The following is a 27,631-nucleotide window of genomic DNA, read 5'->3' on the forward strand; positions in this document are numbered from 1 at the left end:
ACTTATTATTATAAAATTACCAAATTTGTTTCTATTATTGTTTTTAATATAGTTGTGTACCTATTATTTGTATGAATTTAGGTCTACATATAATATATATACCTAAGACTGATATTTTTAATAATAATAAAACATTAAATAATTCTAAATAACTATAATTCTTCATAAATAATATAATAATATTATAAATTATTATGTTAATGTAAACTTAATTTATGTAATTATTACACAAGTGTGTATTATAGTGAAGTTTATGAACCATTAGGTACTTAATTGTATAAGAGAGGCAACTAGTGTGAACATTTTTGGGAGGCAACTCGAATAAAATTATGAACTACCTGGTCATCGAAGGCAACTGGTGTATATTAACCTTTTTATTTACGATAAGGATAGGAGGAAATTCGTATATTTTGGGAGGCAACTAGTAGGCACCAAATAATATGACTAAGCCACAATTTCTAAAAAAAAAAATATAGTATTCGATGTATACTGTAAAACTGTAAAATGTATTTGTAACTTATTAGTATATTACATACATAGGTATAATATATTATGATGATGGGTAACCCATTCTGTTACAGACTAGTTTAGTATTGAGTACAGAAAACTTAGAGAGATAATATTATTATTGTTTAAACATTTAAACGTCTTTAACTTAATTTATTATTGTTTAACCTATTTATTCGATCCTATCGTAATGAGAAATGTTTTGTGGAAAACGTATAATGAAACAATCAGTTATTATTGTAACGATATTATTTTGTCCTTAACAACGATATAACTTTTAATAAGTATAAACTATGATAACGTAAATTCGGTATAAGTAAATAAATACGAAGTTCTCGTATATCAATGTATTATACAATATTAACTCGTCATACCTAATAAATATTTGTATAATAGTGTTAAAAATTCATTAAAATTCTTAATTAAAATAAAGTGTATACATAGAATTTCAATGAAACTAATAATTATTTAATGTATAAATGTGATAATTTATTCAAAACTTAACAGTTTGTTTAAAATTAATTAAATGGTTTAAATGTATGATAATATTGATAAATAGTTAAACAAAGTTACAAAATAAACTAATAATAATAATAATAATAATAATAATAATAGTAATATGTATTAGGTACGTTATTCGGATTACAAAAATTAATATAATAAGATTTAAGAATTTAAAAAAAATATATATTGGACTTTGATAATTGTTATGATTTATTATTTAAACATTTTGAACTTATTATAGATTATAAAAAAAAAATGTATTTTTACAATTTTTTTTTAGCAAACAATATGAGAATTGTTATTATTACCTATTGTAAAAAGTAGAATAATCGTAGCATTATGATGGCTTAGTGGCTTACCAAACAATTCAATTGATTATTCATTTTAAAACTATTAATTTTTTAGAAATTACTGAAAATACTTCAAATTAAATTCGTATTAACTAACCTATTGAACGTTTAAGCTCATTCACTACCTAAAAATTATATTATAAATATACATAATATGAGACATGGAAATTTAAAGCATATGCATGGCAAAATAAATATTATATAATATTATTATATTGTATAATACAATGAATCAATTTAAGATAGCATAGTGATTAAAATAACCGAAATGACTTGGCTTCAGGTATAGAACAAATGTCTAATGATATTTACATAATTATATTATATACTTACAAAATTACATAATTTCCTTCCTTTTTTTAGAAATCGTCATATTTTTTTTATTGTCAACGTTTCCGGTAACATGTATAATATATTATATATATAATAACAATATGTAGGATAATAAGTTTAAAGGTAACACTTATTTTGTCAAAGTTGTATGGCTTATGTAAATATTTTTTTGATATAATAATTTTTAAATTTCATATTCTAAAATTGGATACTTTTCAGAGAATTTCAAAATATTAAATTAAAATGTCAAGGATAAGCGTATAGTATATACCATTAAAATACCATGTATAGTGATATGATATTATTTAATTTGATTCATATAATTGACTAGTCACTTTAAAATAATATAGTGCTGTCAAAAATACTTAATTCTATTGATGAGAGGTCCATCCTAAATTTATCTTATAATACTTTGAAATGATTTAGATATTTTATCATTGCACGAATCCAAACAATAGTGTAACTAGTAACGGTAACAATGACCGTTACGGTACAGTGATGATAATATAATAAACTTCTAAAATGCAATGCCTTTGTTTTACAGAGATAATGCAAAATAAACAGCAAGATACCTATTGGAAGATGGGGGAAGAACATTTACTAAAGACTAAATCATATTACACACAATATACCGTTCTAATCTAACCTCACCACCTTCTTGTCTATCGAACACAATATCACATACAAAATATAAACACATTGAATGAATATATATATATATATATATATATATAAATATAGAATATAGATGTATGAAATAATAAAAAATTGAATGACAATACAAAGTTTATTCACGTGTTATACACATGCGTTAAAGAGATATTGAATAATAATATGTTTACATTTTTATAATATTTTACCTAAGATTACGATAATAATTTAACGTTTATTATTTGCATACGCCTCTAAATTTTAAATAAATATTATCTAAATATATTCGCGCACTTGAACATTATTGAGAAAAAGTTGAGTCTTACATTTATTAACTATCTATAACCTTCTATATACATTTAGGAGACCGCTCCTATTCACTCATCAGACCGAACCACTGGGTCTAGAGACTTGAAATTTTGTACAGAGGTACAAAAAGTACCTTGCAAGTACTTAAGTACTTAAGCAAAGTAGAAACAGGATTTTTCAAAATTCGACCTTTAAGGGGGTAAAAGGGTTTTTTTTATGTAGCTATATGTATATTTTTAATTGTTTAATAATTGTTTGTTATTTCTTCTAAGCGGTTGATAGGATACTAAAAATATAAAAAAATACATATCTAAAATAATTAGACATATTTTAGACACATTATTAACGCATCTATACACGGGCAACGCCGTGACGGAACAGTTAGTATATTATATGGTTAAATATTAGAGTTGGGTATATAACTATTGATATTACTAAAATTCTTAAGCAAAATTCATTATTTAGCTGACTATTGAGCCATTTATGTACGTTTGTTTATTATTTTTTTGTTTACCATATAGTTTAAACAGAAACCTACAAAATGTAGATAAGAAAACTACAGATGGCACACAGTATTAGATTAAAATTGTACGCACCATCAGTTTTGTAGCGAAATGTTGGACGATTTTGTGTATTAAATAGAGACAAAAAGTAGGTACTATTCACTACATTATGTAGTATAAGCATTCATAATTCGTACAAATAACCAAGATGATACATAAACTTAAATCTTAATTACATACATTATGCGTGGTGAAGTAATCCTTCAAGTACAGTATGTATACATAAATTAGAAATGCCTTCATATAATAAACGTGCGACTCGTGATATGATATGACTCTGCGAATTGAAATGATGTGTCATTAAAATCATTAGAAGAATTGATATCGATGTATTATTATTATTGCTACGTCTGTATTTTATATAATTGCTACATAAAAGTCTTTACATTTTAGATGCTCGAAAATGTATATTTTAATCTTGAGTTCTAATCTAAAATATATTGTAAACACGTGGTATAGGATTAAGCACCGAAGTTTTACGTTCAGAGTGAGCGAACAAACAAAATTAATGCAAGACTCAAATCTCCAAACACTATGAGTATTTCTCTAGTGTCATTTGTCTTTCCTTGACACGTAGGATGTTCAATGTATATAATGCTATTAATCACTCTTAAAATCATAATATCCATTATTTCTCAGACGTTTTTGGATAAAAAATCCTAAATTATTTATATAATTTATACAAAATACAAACAATATTATAAAAACAAAGATATCAATATAATGGTTTTGTTATTTGAATAGTACTTACAATTTTATACTCAAAATTTTAATTTTAATGAATTTTATTATTATAAATAGTTTAGTAATACTTGTTACAATCTACTAGATCGGAATTATTAATCCAAGATGTAACAAACAAAAGAAAAAAAAATATTTAGTATAGTATTATCGGAATATAATTAGGAATCAATAAAATTTTATTGGAAAGTATAGATAAAATACTTTGATTTAAATTTATAATATATATTTAATTATATTATTTTCGTTTATAACCGATTTGAAATAGTTGTAATAGCGGATCAAAAATCATTAATTACATTAATTATACAAAATAAATAAACACGTTTTAATTGAAAATAGTCTAAAAAACACATTACGATCGTGTTATAACAAACAAAATAATATACGAGTAGTTAAACCAAGTTAATTCATTGATTCTAATTTGCCTTCCGGTATTGTACCTCCTGTTTAGTATAACTCCGAAGATAACTAAACTTTCGTTACAATACGTATACACATACGCAAAAAAAAATACTCGCATAATTTTAAAACCAATGCATTCATCGCTCGGTTCAGAATATAAAAAATCCATCAATATTAATCAACTGAAAATGTCATAATTTTTCTCGTACTGACCACTATGTTCACACATATATAACATTGTGTCTATATAAAGACCAAAAATACTAAATATTTTGTATTTATTGGCATAACATTATAATTATAGGACAATACATGTAACGATTGAATAAAACAGAGCAAATAGCAATAATGGCGTGAAATTAACAATTTACATTAAATTAATAGTTGATTCAGTTAAATTTAACTTTAATTGTTACACGCGCATGTATTATCATTTATTTTTCACACACGATTCCTGCAAAAAATCAAATACACGTGCAATTTCTAGATATATTACACACATCAACAAATTGTTTTTTATTGTTGTCGTTAAATTCAGTTTTTTAAAAAGTTTCACTAATCACCTCAATGTTATATCAATTATTGTTTTAAGTACGTATCTATACAAAAATAATAACCGATAATATTGAAAAGAATGTTTTTAATTGTAATTAATTATTCGTAATATAACATAATGATATTATGTTAGTCTTTAGTATAATAAATCAAAATAAATTATATTTATATTTTTAAATATAGTATAATATTTATATTATTTGTAATATTATAAAGACGAATTTTATATTAACAGTTTTGCAATTTAAACTTTAATAATACATTTTTGAGGTTAGTTATACACTTATACATTTATTTGATATAAATTATAACCTACAATTTATTTTGTGATTATAAATATTTAGAAAATGGGAAAATCACCATAGAATATTATTCATATTTAACAATGCATAATTTTATGATCATTATCATTAATCCCAACGCTTTATTAATGTTAAGTCACTATAATATCCATATATTGTAATATTGTATATGAGTTCCACGGCACGTTATTTTCTAGAAATTAGTTTATATTTTAACCAAGAACTCCATATTTCCAAATGTCACTTAATTGTATCACATTTAAGGGTATTACATTTAAATTGCAGTTTTCTCGATTTAATATTAATGGAAATTGCAAAATACATTTTCTAACGCATATTTTCGTAAACGACTATAATCGAACCTTATTTAAAACATATTCATATTTCATACTATTCTTATCTAACAAATATAATACTTTAAAGAGTTGGGAATGGTGTCTCATCTAAATTATTCTAGAATATTACAATCACCGCCGAAAAGTGATATATACTTTGAACAAAATCAGTTAAAAACCAATGACCAATTAGTTAAATACCTAGTATATAGGTATACTATTCAATAGATAACATAGGTAAAACGATGTATTCGACAGTAAACAAAAACTGTTGTATATTTTATATCGGTAGGTAAGTTTAAGATTTCGTTTAGATATTATTATGAGTTACATAATATATTGTTTATATTACTGCACATAATATATATTTTTTTAAGCAATTATAAATTAAATAACACATGTATTCATGCATAAACACTTTTTCAGCTTCAACTAATAATAATAATATAACTTGTTTTATGCGAATGACGTTTTTCACAATATTGTATTATAATATAATAATATAATACCTATAAAGTGACGTCTCAAATGCGGAAATAATAATATTGTAAGCGGTGGGCGGGCGAGACGGTGCTCGTGAAAAGGCGTAATAACAACAATGCGATGAAGTGAAGTGATAGGCTTTGGCGTTATGTGGGGTTTATCGACATATTTTTTTTTGAGAATGGTGAAAAAAATGTATAATAATAATAATAATAATAATAATAATAATAAATAAAATAATGTTTAAACATACACACACACACACACACAAGCGCCAGCGCATCGGGACATAATACGATTACAATGCCGTGACGTTTGCGGTTGCGGCGTACAAGGTCGCGGGGATTTATAGTTATTCCGGAACAATGATTTTCGGCTAGTTGTTGTTGAATACGTTTGCCCATGTAGATATTATACAAATATATGTGTATATATATATATACTAACGCACACACACACGCACACACACTCACCGTGGACCGACGGGTTTTCTGTTTCCGTTTTTTGGGGTCAGCGGGATATGATGCACGAGGCGATGAGGACGATTCCCGCGGATGGGAGGACAAGGGGATGTGCGCGTGCGACGGGGGTAGTAGGGGTTTTGCGTCGGTGGTGCTGATGGCAGTCAGACGGGGTGAGGGGGACAAGGTGTCGTTCCGTCTTCCGCCAACCCGCGCCCGACCTCGTTCGTATATGTGTGTGTGTGTGTGTGTGTGTGTGTGTTTGTGTGTGTAACGCCACATGATGTATGGAATATTATTCCGATTCTCGGGCACACCCGACCCTATAAATACCTGCAGCTAAACCATATACACCCGCCTCCGACACCCACCACCGATTACCGTTCCGGTGCGGGACGACGCGAGATTTATGCGACGGCCCCACTCGATCCATTCAATCAAACGCTCTCTCGTCGACGCGTCCTACTCGTCATCAGCTCTTCCGCACACCGCACGAACCCTTTTATCACACCCCCTCCTCACATTGCCACTCTCCCACAAACGCGGACGCGGCTGCGGCAACACTATATATGTCATGTGTGCGTAAATAAACGCGTGTCGTGTACATATGCGATGTATAAATATACAGAGTGGATCACGGAAGTATATATATATATATATATATATATATATATATAATATAGGAATAAAAACAGACAAACACCACCCGCGATATTTTAGACGTGTATTTATATTTTCTTTGGTCGGAGAACGAGTGCCATTACGAATTAACATCGACAATACGATGTCCGTCTCGTTGTCGGTATATACGCGAATGCCGAGTCGTTCCGAAAGGAAGTCGAGTGAACGCGCTGGGGCGAGACATTGCCTATTAATACTGCGGTTTCTGGTCTATCACGCGTGTAGTAATTCGTGTATAGTTTGGATGTATAGGTTATAGGTGTAATATCGGTTCGTGGCGTTAAAGTTTCACGTACCTACATTTTTAATTTCTGTGTAGTTCGCGTTATACGTGTAAATGTGTATGGTTCACGGGCATCCACAGGGAGGGCTTGGAAGGGTCATGCCTCCCCCCCACCGATATTTTGCAAATGTTTGTGTATTATGGTATATTTTTAATATACATGCAGTTAATCATATTATTATATCACCAGTTTTGTTACTAAATGTGTAATAAATTTAACACGGAATAAAGAAAATGATCACAGTATAAAATACTATGTGTTTGATTATATATAAATATGTATAAAATACACGGTGAAAATTTCTGCGGGCGCCCTCTTGGTATAGTACTACAGTCAATAAAAGGTTTGTGTATATATATTTTTAATTTATCAGATATACAACTGTAAGATGCATCATTTGTTTAAGTTATAAGGCTAATGATTTTTTTGATAAATTAATGTAACTGTAGATTTTCAAAAGTTATAAAATCGATTTTTTCTAAACGAAATCAACTCGAGTGTTTAAATATATTTAGTCTGATCCGCCCGATCTTATTAGCCCAGTATTCGGTGTAGATTTACTTGTATTTTCCCATCAAAATAAACAGATGTCGATATAAAATTATTATTATTTTAATTTATAATTCTGCACTTATTCGTTGTCAAATTGAATGTTATTAAATATTTATATCGCCGCTAATGTCGAATTGTTAATATATCGAATACAAAAAACAAATTACGTGTAATTATGTATTATAATATAATATATGTATATTGCTGGATAAATATAATTTTGATTCGCGTGCACGTGCACCGTAAGTATACACGTGAAACATTAATCACACGCTTCGCAATTACACGTGTATATTATAGTAGATAGGTACACGATGTTCGCGTGCACGCGTATTCGAAATTCGCGTCTAAAATCGCCGTCGCTGACCCCGTCGCCCTCTGCTCTTATATTATATATTCTGTGCGCCAACAGTCCGCCGTTCCGCGGGGTCGGGTTAAGTCGCAGGTCTCATCACTCGCGTCTCACGTTAAGAAAACCTGTTCGTACGTTTCTGGCCGTATCCCCGTGACCCGCCCCGTATAATATGTCGTCGACGACACAATATTATTATACGCTATACGATATATAAGTATATGATATTTATGTGCAATATACACACGACGTACGTATATTTTCGTATTTCGGTGGTGTGCGGGCGGTGTGTGCGTGGGCTCGGGTCGTAGACCAACCCCTTCGCCACCCCCGGCCACACTCACCCCTACGGTTTTCGGGCGTGATTAGTGGTGGCGCTATACGCTGTGGCACGGACGACGACGACGACCCATCGCGCGCGTTATTATTTATAGTCGGATCCGTATTGTATAATGTGTATGTGTTATTATTATAAACGCCCGACCGCCGCGAAAAATCGGTCAAAATTATATTCACACGCACACACACATTGTACGCCGACCATTGTGCCCGTCGTTAATAATGATCGTTTGCGCACAGTGTCCCGTAGTCATCGCCCCCGTCGCCCAAGGCCGCCGCAGTTCGCCCTCCCCTCCCCCTCTGCACGCCGTCCGCCCGATCGTCGATCTCATTCTTCCCCGCGCCCCGCCACCCTTCTTCGCCACCACCGCCGCCGCCGCCGCCGCCGTCATTGTCGATGTTGCCGCCGTGTTTTGCGGTCCGCGCGCACGTTGCGGTCGTCGCCGTACGCGTTCTCTCTGGTCAGGATCCACGCACGGTATTCCGCGACGCGCGCTTACCACATCGATGTACCGCGACTGCGGTATACGGCCGGCGTAACGTTATTATGGTGTTGATAGAAAGAGATGAGAGGGGCCGAGACCGATATAATACTCCCTCCCCCCCGCAATAATTCAAATTAATGTGAATATTTTTTTTTTCAATATTCTTTCTTTCCGTATTATTTATTATTTTTTATTTAATTTTTTTTTTTTTGAATTGGACGAAATATTGGATTTTATAATTTTTATGAACACGATATACATAATATTATACTATACCAGAAGTGAGGGCACGATATTTCGCTTTAATAGCGAGCGTAGCAACTATAATTTTTATATTTTACGATCATTGTTTCTCTCGGTATTCTGTATCGTTAACTGTCATAGCTTAGGGGTACGGTATACAATCAAAATATATCAAACTGGTTCAAAAAAATAGAAACTTTTTATACATACTGTTATTTCCTTTCAGTTATTGATAAAGTTGAAATTTGGATAACAGAGACGTAGCTAGTTTGCCTAACTTAAACGCCGTGTTACACGAAATAATATATTACGGGTATTATAAATGAATTACATTTAATTATTTTACACAATTTAGAATAATAAATTTTAGAAAACATATTGACAAATAAATTTTATTACAATAATAATTTTAATCATTATTAATTGATCAAAACAAGTACAGATCTTTAAAAAATTTAAAACTAAAGAAACACAAATTAATTAACAAAATGGTTATTAGAAACGAATAAAATTACTAATGTCATTATCTTGTATATTTCTGTTATTATTTTATAAGTTAATGAAATATATTGTTTAGTTATACAACAAAATAATAAAAACAATCACAATAATAATTGTAGTATAATTATTTTATAATGAGTTATGTTATATAATAATAATATGCATAATGATATGAATGGTATGAATACAAGTCCAATACATTTATTATAATTGGCACACGATAGCTCATGATAAATAATAAAAACCTATTGCCACGTACTTACTTTATTCAGTAAGCAAGACTTAAAACGTTCATTCTTGATGATTAAAGCGTTTGTATATGTCTCGTTATAATAGTATTTCTCGTTGCTATCGATATCGCTTAGATATGCGTTATTTTTTATAATCTGCGAGAGTGCGAGCTAAATATCACAACGGAAAACATAGGACGAAAATAAAGGAAAGAAAACTATATCATCTTATATCGCTTTATTCATTGGTATCGACATTTTTGTAATAAAAATACTGGCACCTAGATTTCGAGCAATATTTATTCGTGTGATTCTACAACGACAACACACTATAAAATAATATTATATTTTATTTTATAGCCCCGTTTATTTGGAACGAAAACAATGTGATTTGAATTAACATAACAATATTACTATTATGTAATGTCTATAAATATTATACTCGTACAATTTATAATTGTTCTATAATCAAATCACAGATATTATGTTTTTTATTCACATATACCTACACATACATAGAAATTCTTTAGATAAAAAAAAATTAAACAACTATTTTTGATTTGTTTTATCTATGTTTTTAACATTTACAATTCAATTACAATTTTGATTTAGTCTATTTTAAATCGTATACCTCTTCACCAAAGAAACATTATAATCATTATTTAGAAACTAATATATTATATTATATTGTTTTATATAAGTATTATAGCTGTTACATAAACATACAACAATTATTTTTACTAAAAACCTTACGCCATTCAACGTCTATAAACTATAGAGTAGTAGCGAACCTTTCTGAAAGATAATAGACTGTCAGATGAAAGATTTTAGTGAGAAAATAGGATGCTATAGGTTCGGTTTTTTTTTTTTTTTGAACACGCGAGTATGGTTAGTTGTAATACACTGCGGGGGCCTAATAATATACACCTATAGGGCTGACGGTATTTATCATACTCGGAATTTAAAGTTATTGATTTTTAAATATATCCTTTGATGCTCTATTATTACTTTGATATTTTCGATAAATGCAACATAAGTAGATTTAAGAATGATATAAATTACACGTAGTAATTTGCGTCACAAGAGTCACGTCTAATTGAATGTTATTATAATAATTCTCAACCCAGGTAGCGAGTAAAACAAAAAAAAAAAAAGAATTGTTTATTTAACTTTTATACATTCGATCATTCAGTAAACCTAAATCAATATATTATTAATGTTTAATTTTAAATTATTCAATTTTTTTTATATCAGTTTTTTGATTAACCGTTGTGGCAATTAAACAAAAATATCATTAGCTATAGTTTATATTACTATAATATATATAATAATATCATTTGCATACTGACGACAATAAGGGTACGCCGAGATCCAAATTGATTCCCTAAAGGTCAGGCACTCAATAAAAAAAAAATATATGTATTTATATATATGTTATAATTCATTAGACTGATACTAAAAAGAATATTTGCAGGAAAAGGACTAAATGATTACCAACAGGGTACATCGTACTGGGACTAAAACTAGTATCAAATTTCCAGAAAGAGGTTCTATACATAGCTTATGTCGTTAGAGATACTCGTTTTTATATATTTCTGGTATATTTTATACACTATAGCGAATTATGTTTTTTTTAAATTAAATTTTACTTAACGCTTAATGAGTAAAAATAAAATAAAATAATATTGACAATTGTTTAAAAGTTATACAGAAACCAACACGGAATAGAAATAATTATACACAGACATTTATAAACATGTTGACATATTATGTTTACCTATATTTGCGAATTTGCGAATTTGTTTTTTTAATTTCATAGTCCAACAATAGTTCCTAGACCCCAAAAAATTACACGGAAACTATGAATGTGAGAAACTTTGATTTTTTTATTTAATCCGTTATCGTTACTGTTCATTGGAAATTGTTATATTTAATTACTATAATATATTATTTTTATTATTCTAAATTAATTAGCATAAGAAGATATTTAAAAAAATTATAAGCAATCACTTTTATATAAATTGTATATTATTATTTAATTATAGGATTCAAATTATGTTTTGTATAGGTATTTCTTACTCACTTAATTTGTTATTGTAATTAGGTTTTTATTATTGTTTTATTCTTTATTATTACTTTATTATAAAAATTTAAATTATGATTTCTTTTTTAGAATCGTATTTTACCCGATATTAACACCACATCAATCGTATCCACTTTTATGTAATTTTACGGTGTGTTTGAGACGCAAATACTCGAAAAAATTTTTGTCTTGGCGTGAAAAATGACCATTCAACGTTTAACGGCCGGAATATCCTTCCATTCATCCACTCCACTTTTGGTAAGTTGGAGTTTACAGTCGGCTGACCGGATGTCCAGTTCCGAACTCCGTGACAGAAGTTTTTGCACTCATAAATCATGACCGTATATAATAATAACGTGAGGGGAAGAAATAGGAAAAAAATAGCATCTAGGGATAATTATTGTTCGAAAAAATAAACATTGTCTTGTAGTTCGACAATTTTGGCCATAGTAAACTTTATAAAATATATTATGCTACCCAGTGGAAATTTGAACAACATCGTTGTAAAATAGTATACTTAAGATTTTTTTTTTTGCTTCTTTAATATTTCTCCATTCAACATTAATATTGTATATAGTTATTATGTCTAACAAGACACATATAATAATATATTATAATATATTTACAAACATCGAAACATAACTAAAAACATTTTATGGTTATATTAGTTTAAGAATAAAGAAAGTTTAATTTAATTATTTGAGTATTAAACACAAATTGTTTATTGTAATAACCAAATAAACTAGGAATGCACATTTTTATTAATTAAAATATTAATTAAATACCTTAAATGTAAATTAAAAATAAAATATAAATGCATTGAATACCATCATAAAACATTTAATGGTAAAATTAAAATTAATTTTGCCACTATCGTTAAAAAATATATTATTAATATAGACATAATAAGTATTAATTTAGATATGTATTTTGTATATTTGTTCTGGTATAAAACCAATAAAAAATATTTATGTATGCCTTTTAAAATTATTATGAAAATAATAAAATTTAAAAACGTGGAATTAATTTCAGACTTCAATTGGTATATTTTAAAACATTATAGGTCTTCATTAAAAGTCTTCATAAAGTTTATATTGATATAGTACTTCATGAACATATAATGTTATGATCGTATTGTGTGTGTACCTGTGTTATTTTAGCGTAACAACTACGAAAGGTGACAGATGGAATTAATAATATAATATGTCTTTGAGAGCAGTTATCAAATTAATCAAAGTTACGTAACACGGTGTAGCAGTATAGACGACAGTAATGTGGGAAGATTTTCAGAGGGTTTCCTGATCCGATAACTGTTGACCCGATTAAACCAAAGCGGTATTGTCGCGAAGGGGTTGCTTTTGTCACGGAATCGGCCATTTCGCCGCGTACATCATTGGAAGTACGATGGCACTCGAGGGTGCCCGATGATTTTATGCTGATATTACCACGTCACAGGATACTTCTCTGATAACGTTTTAATTAGGTGTACGTGTACCGCACGTAAAAGGAAATGCGTTATGGCGGTCGGAAATAACGAAAACGTCTTCAATCGAACCAACGCGCCAATCGAGTCGATAACAATTGTTTATACAAAGCATATATTTAATATTATGGTGTATAATTAGTGTGATATTGAATTTACCTAAAGCATTTGGTCTTATTTTAAATTATTTAGTACACTCGTGCTAAATAACCGGAGTATCATATTATATTATTATTAAGTATATTTGAAATATTGACGTTTTGAGAGGTTACCCAACGCCACTTAGTTGCGTTCATTTAAAACTGTTAGAGTGACTAAATTATTAATTAAAAACGTATTTAAATGTAATTCTTATATGCATTGAAATACTCAGTATATTCTACTAGTAGTATAAAATCAAATATAAATTATATTATGATACAAAAATATAAATGTTAATAAAAAAACTACGATTTTTTTTATTATGATTTCAGATTATGTATTTTTTTTCTTAAAAAATATCATTAAATTTTGAGATAATTAATTTTTTCTGCTTAAAATAATTATCCAGTATATGTTTTGTAATATTGAAGTGTAACTATATTATTAATTTTAATTTTAAAAAAACATTGTATTTATTACAACCTATTATTTTTTAAATACTATATTAACATTACGTGTGAAATTATAAAAATTAATTCGATTTAGAGGTGAGGTATAATAATTCAGCCAATCATTCATTTAAATTTGAAAAAAATAAACAGAAATTATGCGACAGTGAACAGAATATTTTATTGTATAATTATTCTTCGTTGTTAATATTAATTATGGAAAACCAGTATTCATCCTCTTTCATTTAGTTTTTAAAGTAACTTTATTTTTACTTTTATAGCTAATTAAATGTTATTGAAAAAGTTGTAGAAAGTAGCTTTGGGCGGATAATCTTAAAAATTAAAATGTAATGTAATTACATAATAAAGAAATCTATTTTGCCATTTCCACAATATGTTAAAACTACCAATAATAACCAACATGAACGGGAGAAAAAAATTTAACAGGTTTTAAATATTCAATAATAATAATTAATAGTAGTTGTTTTCGATTAAAAAAAAATAAGAATATCCGTTAAAGCGAGAAAAATATTATAATATGTAATGATGACATCGACATGAGAATATAATGCAATGCATTTATTACAAATTATTAAATTATTTGGACTACATGAAAAATTCTTACATTCTAAATTATACATTTTAAATAATGTTAAATATTTACGAAACAAATACATTATAATATGATTTGTTTTGCTTTCGTACTAATAATAGTGGGTACAAAATAACACGTTTTGTTTTGAAGAATCGATTTCATTTGAATCTTTTATGTGAAATAAACTAGAGCTAAATGCTTTAGAGTGTAGTCAGGGGTGATGTTTACACCGGAAACAAGTGTCAAATAAAAAAAAATGGAAACGAACAGTCTGATTGTTACAAAGGAGGAGAGTGGTAACACTTAAATTAGTTGGTTCTTTTTATTGGCCCCTTGAGGATTTTGTGAAACAGAAGGGTATTCGGTTTATTCCCAAAAACTCTTGGTCTCGGCCACTTGCCTCCGCATTAGCCACTCCGCGTTTAATTAAAACTTTTTGATAAGTACAAAAACCCGCTGAGACTCAAAGTACCAGAAGTCATAAGCATAAGCATTTCTTAAGTTCGCCAACCAACAAGTCCTGAAAGAGAACAGATGATTTCCGTGTTTTAAAGAGAATAGTTAACGAGCAGAATATTTATGATGCAAGATGGAAACAATTTTTTAATCGTATAAATATTATACGATACATTTTTGATCTTTGAATACATGACATAACATTAATGGTCTATAACATACTATAAAACCAAAGTTAAACAATAATGGTATTTACTAATCATGTAAAAAAAAAATGATGATGATGATTTTTAATATTGTTTTAAAGTTAAAATGTAAGAAGAAAATAACAAAATATACTGTAATATACTATATTAAAGAGAATGTGTTCAAAACATACTAAGCATTTTACAACCCTTCAAGATACAATTGCCCTTTTAACATTGTTATATTATATTATAATATATACCTATGTTAATGTTTGATCAAGAAATGTAACGACACACTAGGCACCAGCTGTGTAGATAACAAAGTAAACATATAGCTGTACAACGATTATTTTTAATATTGTGGCTAAACATTTACACATGCTTTTACATATTATTATGTTTATCTCATACGTCGAATTTAAAAAGTAAGGTAGTATAGGCACTTATACAAGCTAAGAACCTCATTAAACTCCATAAAATTACATAAAATAATATTTAATAGACTTTGTTCTATATTTTTTTATTTGTATTAGTTTTATTTATTTTTAGTCACAGACATTCTATATTTTCCCTTGCGAAAAAAATTAAATTACCATGTTCATATATTGCCTTGAGTGCATTAGTAGATTGTAAGATTGTATCAACTCATTAGGGAATATTTTGATAATCTTCAAATAAAAGTTTTAGCACACTTTGACAAAATTAAAAATTAAACAACAGCTCAAACTACAAACGCAAAATGATAAAGAAAGTTTAGTACATATTATTATTGATTAATAGTTTATAAGTAACAATGATTAATTAAATTGATTGAATATTATATTAAATTACAATTAATTTAGAACTAGAAATGTTGCCTATCTTTTCATTTGGGTAATTTAATTATTGGACAATCAAATAGTTATTTATAAAAATATAAATATTAGATAAAACAGTCAAGTATATATACATGTTAATGTAAATAAATGAATAATTATTTTAATAAAATTTTCGAATAATATTTTACAAAGGAAACACCAGAATTTAATCACGCCTACGTTAAACAAGATATAAATAAAACGTACATTTCAATAATAAAGACTTTATACTTTACTTTAGAACTACCTACCTATTTATTTAGATAATTATATAACTTGTTCACAGTAACACACATTAAATTTCGTTTTATTTTTGAGGTATTTCAATTTTAAATGTTTATTAAAAATAAATGACAATCTATAAAACAGTTTTTAAAGGCTTTTTATTGTACAATAAGTAATTTTTGGACAAACAATTTACAATAATGGAATACAATATGCGTGCTTATTCAGTAATGCTCCTGACAGGTGAATTGGGATCCTAGGTCTAGAGTCCTAAGACAATTAAAATTTTTGATGATAATTTGTTAGGAAAGAAATTTAATACTGTGTGGATTTTGGTGATTTTAAATTCTTTAGTAAAGTGATATGTTAGTGAATTTTTATTAGCTAATTTAGTGTAAACTATGTAGATTTAATCAAACTCTATATTTAAATTCCATATGTGTAAACTCGTATTTTTATAACTCGTTTTAACAAAGGTTTAAAAAAAATTTAATTTCATAAATTTAAAAATATAAATGTTCTGATAAATACTTAATAATTAAATTAGTCAATATAAATAATGTCATTTAAAGTAAAATTAATTAGTAATCAGTGGAAACAATGGTAGAAATGAAAAATAAAAATATTTTATAATAACTCATAAAATAAAATATAAAAATAGTAAAAGCTTTATAATATTCTTGATAATAAATTATCACTGTTAAAACGTTCATTATGATTGTATAAACCGCCATTTCTGTTTATTTTTTACACGTACCTTATAAATTATAATATTATATTTTTATATACTAATAAGAAAGTTATATTATTTAAGTTTTAATTATTCTACTAAGTAAATTAATTCGATTTTCCAACCAAACAGTTAACTCATTAGCATTAAATATTTTTTTAGTGTCAACTTAAAATATAATATACATAAATATATATAGCTATACAAATCACAAAATTACTCTAACTTTTGATGATATTAATTTAAATTTGTATTAATATCACGAATAATTTTATCATAATTAAATAAAAATTGAATTTTTAATTTCGGTAAACTACTATTCTTTGTAATATTTAAGAATTATAAAAGTTATAAAATATATTGAACTTTCCATTTAAAAGTAAATATATATTTTTTTTAAGATCCATGTTTTGATAAACGATAAAGTTGAATTGTTTTTATTTTTTTTACTATGAGAACAATACGTAGAATGTGGCAAATGTATTAATGTATCTAAAAAAAAAAATAAGAATTCCCCTTTAAAAATTATATTTATAATGTAATAATACATTTATGCTGAAAAAAATAATTGATACCTTTTTCTTATAATAACGTTATATCGGAGTAAAGATTATATTTTACTTTTCAATTCTAATAGTATTCCTACGGTTAATTTGAATTTATATAAATATATTTTACTGTTTTGATTTTCTAGTGTTAACGATAGCAGTAATTTTATTTTTCAAGTTATACTTTTATTTAAGACTTCTAGATTCAAAATATTAACATACATATTATAGGTTTCCTACATTTTTCATAGATATCGTTATAATAATAATGAAGCATTCACAAAATTATTTTATTATTATTTTAATACATGAGTTCAAAAAAAACGCAGAGCTTTAGGTTTTTATTATATTGTAGTTGTATAAGTAGTAATATTGTTCATTTTCGAACAGATTTAAAATGTTATATTTTTGAGTAATGGCATTTTTTTAGTTTATTTTTAAACTGTATATATTTTTAATTTATATATTAGAAAAAATAAATAATATTTTAGTATGATGGATCACTGGGACAAGTGTAGTAAATCTGAGTTTTGGTATTAAATCATCGCATTTGAAAGAGGATTTTGATTTAACCACGCTTGTTTAATTTTTCAGTTTTAATAGTCTCTATTATTTTTTCATTCAGAAACCAGCGACTATCGAGAAAATAGTAAAAAAGATCTTTTATAAGCATAGGTACAATATAGAATTGATTTTCAATTGATAGATTAAGCGTCATTTGAAACTTCGCAGCGCTTATTTATTTAAACCAAGAAATGATTTTCAAAAAAGTTCTATATTTAAAAAAATATTGAAAAAGCATATTATGACATGTCATTTTATACAAAATCTTAAAACAAGAACTTTCGATTTTCAAGTATTATTTATTGCGTTCGGATGACTCAATATTTACATATAATTGTGTATAGACCTTGTACACCGGATAACATATGATTAGAATTGAATATTGAAGGGATTAATTGTTGATGTTGTTCTGATGAAATTATACAATTTTACAGGCATGGTAAATCGATCAGCAGTAGCAATTAATTTCGTGACGGTAAAACTTAACCAGATTAAAGTTTCTCATTATAGTGCAAGTAGTATATATATATGAATGTGTGGGTTAACAAATAATTAATTTTGACGCTAGGGTACGTGAACGAGTTGGCTGTAGGTCCCAAGGGTTCTAAGTGAAGCAAAAAAAAAAAAAAAAAAACAACTAACACAGTCACCTGGCTGAGAACCAATCTCTTATCTTGCAAAATTTACGAGCCTCCTTTTTCTCTCTAGCTACTTCTCTACTTCTCCTACTTACTTACGGCTCCCAGTGAATGAAAGAAGCTCAAAGATTTTATTGTTTTACTGAGATTCTCACCCATCACATAAAAAAAAAAAGAACAAACTTTTTAATACGGTTATATATCACTATCAAAAAAGGTGTGGCTTTTTTATGTTGTTATGAATCATGTTATAAAATCAAGACAATAATTTATTATTGAACAGTTATAAATATTTTTAAAATAGTTTCTTGTCATATTTTTAATTTAAATTAATTGTATTAACTAGTTTTTTTTAAAATTATAAGCAATATAAATATTATTAATTCAAAAACTCTTATTGAGAATAGTATTTAAGTTTCAGTTGATTCATAAGACGTTTAAGCAAAAGCATTTTTATTTTTTATCCACTAATATTTTATGTTAAAAAGCTAAACAAGTTACAACCAACCAATAATTTTCAATTTAAGTACCAAGATTTAATAAAATGTTGAATAAATAAATTTGTTGTTATTGTTTAAACATAACAAACTTTCAATTAGAAAAAAACTGCCAAACAGCAATTAAATGAAGGTAATTTTAAATATTGGACACCACAAATTACAATAATAATATTAAAATACAATTTTCGTACCTACGTGGTTCAAAATAATTGTAATCACATCGATATATGATATTAAATTAATATTGTAGTTTTCAACAAATGGTCTAGATAAGTTTACAGGTTTACTTTAGCATTTCGTACTATATTTACATATGTTTTGAAGATTATATTATTTATCGCGTTTAATCAAGTATGCATTCATATCGTTGGAATATTTATTACACGTTATATTAGGTTTTTGACTGTTTTTAAATATATTTATTTTTTTAATTTCCTTTTAGGTATAATATTATTGTACTTTGGAAATTGTAACACAGTTTGAAACTTTATAACCAGATTTTGGTCATTGGCGATTAAATATGCATTCACTTTATGAATATTATAAACGTTGTGCTTTCTAATTATCTGCATTAAGTTTTTCCTAATTATATTTACGGTTAACGATGTAATTATAAAAGTAATTTAAAAAGCAAAATATCATATCTTCTCAAATTGATATCTTCTAAAGTACTAGTATAAATAATATAGAGCTGTTATTAGTTTTTTAAATTTCAAACGTTTTTTCTAATATTATAAAATATGTACCTACCGTCCAAATCAAAAGCGTTCGATCGTTGAAAATTACTATTATTCGTTCCCGCCTGATAAAGTGAATAGCGATTGTAAAGGTCTTCAATACTCACGCAGCGTAAGATTCTCGCTCATCACAATTGTTATTTTAATTACATCCTATTTTACGTTTTGTTACAGTTTGGCCCGAACGACTAGATTTTTTCCATAGAACAAAACTACAAACCATTGGGACTTAGAAAATAATATTTGGGTACACTAATATTATTTTAATATTTGTATAATATTTATTATGATAAATCATTGATTTCTCGCATTCACAACATATTTAACATTAATATTTCTGTAATAACTGTACACCGTATACTATTATATGTTAGTTGATGTTGACCATTATGAATAAATCAGGTTTGATTGAATTCGAAATAATGAAATGATAATATATTATTAATATAAGGGATCGATTTCACTGAGTAATTCAAGTGCATTGTATTTATCTTACATAAACGATTTCAGCAACGTACCAAGGTCTTTCGACAAATAGAAAAAAAGGTTTGAGTAATGAAGTTGTCTGTCAATATTGTGTTATACGACTCAATGAAATTCGATTAACGTTGAATGTTCAAGAAAAAAAATTCAACTAGAAATGCACACACAAACACCAACACACGTCGTGTTACGCAACGTGGTTAAATCAAGTACTTTTTTTTTTTATTCCTTATAATAGTTATAAAAAACGAAAAATAGCGTTTTTATACTAAGAAACTTTGTCTAACTAATAATATAACATTATACAATTAAATGTCATAAGACACAACAAAATACGTTATAATTTATTATACGTTATAATATCCATCACGTATTGTTTAACTGTAAAACGTCTAACGATTACGTTTTGTTCATTTGATGGTATTTTGACATTTTATTTCTACAGAAAATATATGAACGTATATTTGTGAATGTAGTCCACTAGTTTTTAATTGAAGTAGAACAAAACATAATTCTCGTAAACCATAATGTATCAACTGTTTCATAAGTTGTAACGTAACCCTAACTTTATGGTTTATGATCAACTGTATGACTGGTGAAAGCTGTACCACAAAGTTTATTACACCATTCATATTTGTATTCAACATATCATTGCATTGTACTATTATTGGCGAAAAACAAATTGATAAACTTTGATAATGGCTTGATAAAATTAAACTCGTAGAAACCACTTTATTGTATATATTGCGTAATAAAATCAATATAGGTACCGTTATATTAGTATATCAAATTATTATTGACCAATGTCCCAATAATAAATCATAGGTTTGTACACTTGTACTTACTTGTATAAGCGTCTATATAATATAATAGTTAATTTCACTTACGTTTTGGCTGTCACAGAAACTCCATAATTTCTATAAAAAAAAAAAAAAGGGAGAAAAATATTAAACTTTGATATTAATGGCTAAAAGTAAAAGTTGAATGGGTGATATTATTGAGTTTTGTAGTATGGCAAAAAAAAAAATGTTGTAAAATTAAATTTTAGTTACATGATTTAAGATTATTTTCACTCTGTTAATTCGATAAGACACATCTTATTATTTATCCTTAGAACTAGACGAATAATGAAATATTAATAAATTATTACTATACTCTATTAACATCAAATTATGATAATATTATTCTAACAGCAATTTCTTACATAAAACATTTATTTATAAATTAAATATAACTTTTAACGTAAATATGTCTATAGCAAAATATCACAAACACGATCTTTTTTTAACTAGAGAAAAAATATTGTCTTTTTTTACATCGCTAAAATGTTAACTTATTGAAAAAAGAATAATTAAATGTCTTCAAAATATCTGTGATATTATCATCTATGTATAATATAATAAATAATATGTTATTATTTTTGTTTTAAGTACCTATACAGTAATTTAATTCCCTTTAAAATATAGATGATAATTACATATTAACTCGTCGTTGGTGTCGCTAATATTTTTACACCGTTAGTGTCGTGTTAGCGTTTCGCTCACCTATTAAAATACACGTGTGAACATACAAATATACCGCGGTACTGACAAATGTCAATATTAGACTGATATAGTATATTAATATAATAAGGTAATAATAAAATAACAAGATAATAAACCGAAAATAAAAACAGTATAATTATAAAATATACGGTAAGGCGATTAGTGACGGGCTTGTATTATGCTAACTATACGGCATTATTATACATATACGGCAACATTGGACTTCGATAACTTTGAAAGTTTATTTATAACTTTTAATATTTTTCCATAATCATTTTCGTAAATAACTCAAGGATGAAGGAAGCATAATAATTATAAAATATTATAAATTATTTATAATATATTATATTGTCAAAATCTAATAATATTTAAACTAGTGGTTCTTAAAATAGCAATTGTGTGAGCGAAATGCTCATAGCGACACCAACGACGGGTTAATTTATTACAAAACTAATTATAGACCATTCCATTTTTTGCTTAATAATAGTATTTAATTATTAAGATATTAATAAATACTTGTCATTACAATTTTCACGTAATATATTTTAATGATAAATCAAAAACCAAATTATATACTTCAAAAAACAAAAAATAAATACATGAAAAAAGTTGTTAAATGATGGAGATTCATAAAAAAATAATAATAATAATATAGTGTTCAAATAATCAGTGAATGAAAATGAGAAAAAAAAAGTTGTTTGTTTCGAAGCTAAAATAATAAATCACTTTCTAGTTCGAAAGCGTTAAAACTTTAGGGTCCCTGGGGTCTCTGAAACCAGTGGTTTAACCCCTCAATGCAAATCTCATGTATACATTTCTGGGACGTTTGATTAAATACCATTCAAAGACCGGCATTCTCCTTTGTGTCTGTATCTGTAGTTCATATTAGACTCGAGACAAGCGATTTGAAACAATTAATAGAGACACGAAATTATTCAAACACGTTTATGGTTTTATTATAAAGGTATGAACATGTAAACACATAATAAATCTAATAAAAATCATAATTACCTTACATAAATGCGTTTAATTTTGTTAAACGTATCTGTTTAATGTTTGACAGAAAAACCTAACAAATTATAAAGATTATATACTATGCATAATCAAGTTAAATATTGTTACAACTTTTACTTAAAGAATTTAAATTAATCAATTCTGTTTTAAAATCCTAATGAAGTATGAATAAAATGTATTCAATTATACAAAGTTAATAATTAAAAATAAATTTAATACTTCATTATAATGTAAGTACCATATTATGAAAAACATTCGTAGTTAAATATATATACCTATGATAAATATCTTATCCTAAAAACAAAAACTGTCAAATTTATTACAGTCAATAAATAATTGTTTATGCAGCTAGTGAACTTTAGTTCTTAAAAATATAAAAACCAAATAAAAAGTTAAATAAAACGTTTATAACAAAAATTAACTTAGAATTGTGTTAAAAAAAACTCGTTTAATCGTAAATGAATCAAACTTTTTTACTTTTTTTCGTTACAAACAATTTGAAAATATCGCTCAACTTAACTGAGTGGGGCTGGCGTAAAGGAAGTGGTTGTTTTATTTTCTTTACGGTTGACTATTAATTTAACAGAACCCAGAAAACAAAGTTTTTCTTTTCTTTTTACAACGTTAACTTTGTACAGACCAGCAATATCCTTTTAATACATATTATAATTTATTCCCTTCTAGGGCTGAAAATTGGATCTGCAATTGAACCAGCCACCATTTTTATATGCATACATAAACATATACAAATCTACCCCCGAAACATACTATCCCTTTTCCACTTTATCTTTGAGGCGACAAGAGAGGAAACGCTACAGTGTATTGTAGTAACGTTATTTCTCCCAAGCGCGCATAATACGCTGTAGGGTGTCATAAATTTAATAATCATATGTAATAATCGGCCGTCGGTTTCTCCCCAATTACAACGCTCTCTCATCAAAAATTATAACTCGCTCGAAACCCATCGACAACTCCCCGACCTATTTACCAACAAAACATTATTATATTTAAGCCTGTTTATACGAATACCATTAAATTAAATTCGAATGCCATCGACAAATAACATCCACACACAGTATAGGTACTGCTGTAATGTAGACACCAAGCTTTTTTTTTTTATTAATTACAATTCAGAACTGTAAAGGTGAGTTTCACAAACATTAGAATTGTACGACCTACAATTTCTTCATTTTTAGTATACCTAAATCTGTCCGAATGATAAAACCCCCAACTATATATTATGTATAAACGAACATTTTAGCTATAAAAACAACAAATGGTTTATGGTTTTTTTTAAATTGGTATACATTTTATTGATAAAATCATATAAATAAGTAATCTTAATATTATAAATATATACTTAATATATATATCATGATTATTTATGACATACGAAAATCAAACATCATTAATATTTTAAATTATATTCACAAAGAATATTAGTAAATATGTTTGACATAAAAATATAAATATTCGTACAGGACAACAAATTGTACAATAATTCAAAGTTTGTATTACACCTATAGGCATAGCAGTATGTTATAATATGTTGTAGTATAAATAATTGTATAATATGTATAGGTACCAACTAATATAATATTTACCATAAATAAAGCGTTAATTTAAAAATATTAAAAATATTTATAATTTTTATTAAATACTTCCGTACGACTAATCATGGCGAGTTAATACTTATTTTTTTTTTTACAACATGTATTTGTAGAAGTTTTTGGCTTGTTATTAAGTCGTGGTTTATTATTGATTTATCGGTATATGTTATATGTTCAACCACTGTCAATATTTTTTTGGTTTTTTGAATTCTATAATATTGAAAATCATATGACATTTTCATTACAAATATTTAAACCTTTCAATACAGCTTTACGAAATCGAATGTTATTCAAACCCCTCTCATATTACGTTATTTACGGTTATTTTCAAACGTACGGTAGAGACTTTCCCACTCATAAAATCGTAATCGAGTTTAAATCCGTTTTATGTACTAAAATAAAATATGGATATATTTTTCTATTTTTCAGGCACACTGAATCGTAACACATCGAGACAGTTCCCAGCAAGTACCCAAACAGAGATCATATTTGTAACTAAATTTATGCAGTGATCGTATAGTTTACTCACGTATTTAAATGAAATTGACAAATTATAACATAATATTATTAAAAAAATTTATCAGCCTCATCTGTTTTTAAGTTAATGTAGATGACGGACACTTGGCATTTGGATATTATTCAATAAATAAAATAGTTCGTAATTAAGATACGTTGTAAAATAAAAATATATACGTCATGTATATAATTATTGAATACCCATGTTTAAATATAAAACTTCTGACAAAAAAAAAGTATACATTTTATTATATTTTTAAAATACATGTTAAAATATGCAGCTTCCTGCTAATAACTTTTACATAATTTGAAATGTTGAGTTTGCTACTCCACTTAATTATAGTGATATTACATCATAATTTTTAACTATTTAATTTATATTTATGCTAGGTATACTTAATTAAAAATATTATTTTATTTTACATTAAATTCTTATTATTTAGTAATAAATAAATAAATTAGTAATTACCATATCCATCTTTATTATTGTATTCTTTAAATGCCTATATTATGACCTACTAATACACATACACATGTAAACATACCAAAAAATCTAATAGTTAGATTGGTTTTGATTAGTTTTGATTTATAATTGTAAATAATTTACATTATTTACAATTATTATCATCAAATAATATAATTAATTAGCGATTGACTATTTAATATTTATTGATAGTATAAGGATTAAGGAATAATATGACATATTATTATGACATTATAATTTATTGTTCTACACGTATTATTAATATGTGATTGAAAATGTAATTTATTGTTTATTATTACACAAGTGTTAATAATATAAACCATTTTTTTTTTATAAATATACAAATACAATGTTATTTTTTAGACGAATATGAATTATAAATAAATAAATATATATATATATTTAATGATAAATAAATTAATATCATTGTTGTAATTGAGATGTACCTCATTGCCATCATATATCTAAGAGGGATAATTTGAGATACATTAATGTGGATTTCTTGATAAATTGGCAATTTGTTGTACGTTTCGTTTTCATTCATCCGTGTAAAACAAAACACTAAAAAGTAAATTAAAAGAGGAAAAAGGATAAAAACACAGAATATTGTTCAGTACTAAAAGAACATGCACCAGATATCTGTTTCTTAATGTCATATAGAACACACTGCATGCATATTATGTAGTGTATGTGTACTGTTATTTGTTTCATTATGAAATGAGATGGGTTATTTTTAAAAATAATATTTGAGTACCTATTTCAGAATGACCGAAACAATTTTACATAAGAATGTATACATTACATGTTACGTGAAGCTTTAAAAACTGTTGGGAAAATGATTAAAAACGATTAAAACAAAGTACGAGAATGTCACAAAAATTATAGGTAGGTAGGTATTTTTTTTCCATAGACTGTAAAATTGTATAATTTGTATTTCCTATACTTTTAAACATTATAATACGCATTTAAATATAATATAATTTTGATATTTTTTATATAGTACAATGGTTAATAATTTTAGCCATAAAATTAATTATATTATATTTTCACAGTTTATATATTATTTGATAAACTACTACACTTACATGATTCTATTAATTTGTATAAGTATATTAATAAAAGAAAAAAAAGAAAAAATATGACATCAGTAAAATATAAAAAAATTAAATATTAATAATATTAATTTAATATTTTTAACACTAATATTTATTAACGTCAAAAATATATTTAAATTCACCTTCTATAAAAATTTTAAATTGTATAGTTTAGTTTTAAAAAGTTTTCTTTAAAAAAATAACTAAGATACATATTTAAAATAAGTAGCTATATACAGTGCTTAACTTTTGAAGGGGGATGCGTAGAAATAGTTATACTATTTAACTTCTATTATTTTTAAGTAGAACGCATGGGACGCTTCATAATTCTTCATTTTTCTCAAAATGCGCGAGATACCATCATTATTCGCCTTATGAATTATTAAAGTTATAATACTTAAGTAATATACTGTCAGTTGCAATTGTTATCATTATTCACTAATATTTGTTAGGTATCAATTATCATAGATTTGATGATTATTATTTTTGAATTTAATTTTTATTATCACCATTGTGATTAATGCAA

The 27,631-nt window shown here is 26.6% G+C and overlaps 1 protein-coding gene across 3 annotated transcripts in view; it reads right to left on the reverse strand.

Moving 5' to 3' along the window:
* Window positions 1–27,631, reverse strand: part of LOC132932179 (uncharacterized) — a 294,142-nt gene that overhangs the window by 123,391 nt on the left and 143,120 nt on the right. For 2 of the 3 annotated variants that reach the window (XM_060998425.1, XM_060998423.1), the window contains one exon: window positions 21,731–21,760. The exons of the other annotated variant lie outside the window; for it this stretch is intronic. The gene's annotated coding sequence lies outside the window, so the exon portion shown is untranslated. The remainder of the gene's footprint in view (window positions 1–21,730; window positions 21,761–27,631) is intronic. 3 annotated transcript variants of the gene reach the window in all.

This window comes from Rhopalosiphum padi, chromosome 1, assembly GCF_020882245.1.
Source record: "Rhopalosiphum padi isolate XX-2018 chromosome 1, ASM2088224v1, whole genome shotgun sequence".
Lineage (NCBI taxonomy): Eukaryota > Metazoa > Arthropoda > Insecta > Hemiptera > Aphididae > Rhopalosiphum > Rhopalosiphum padi.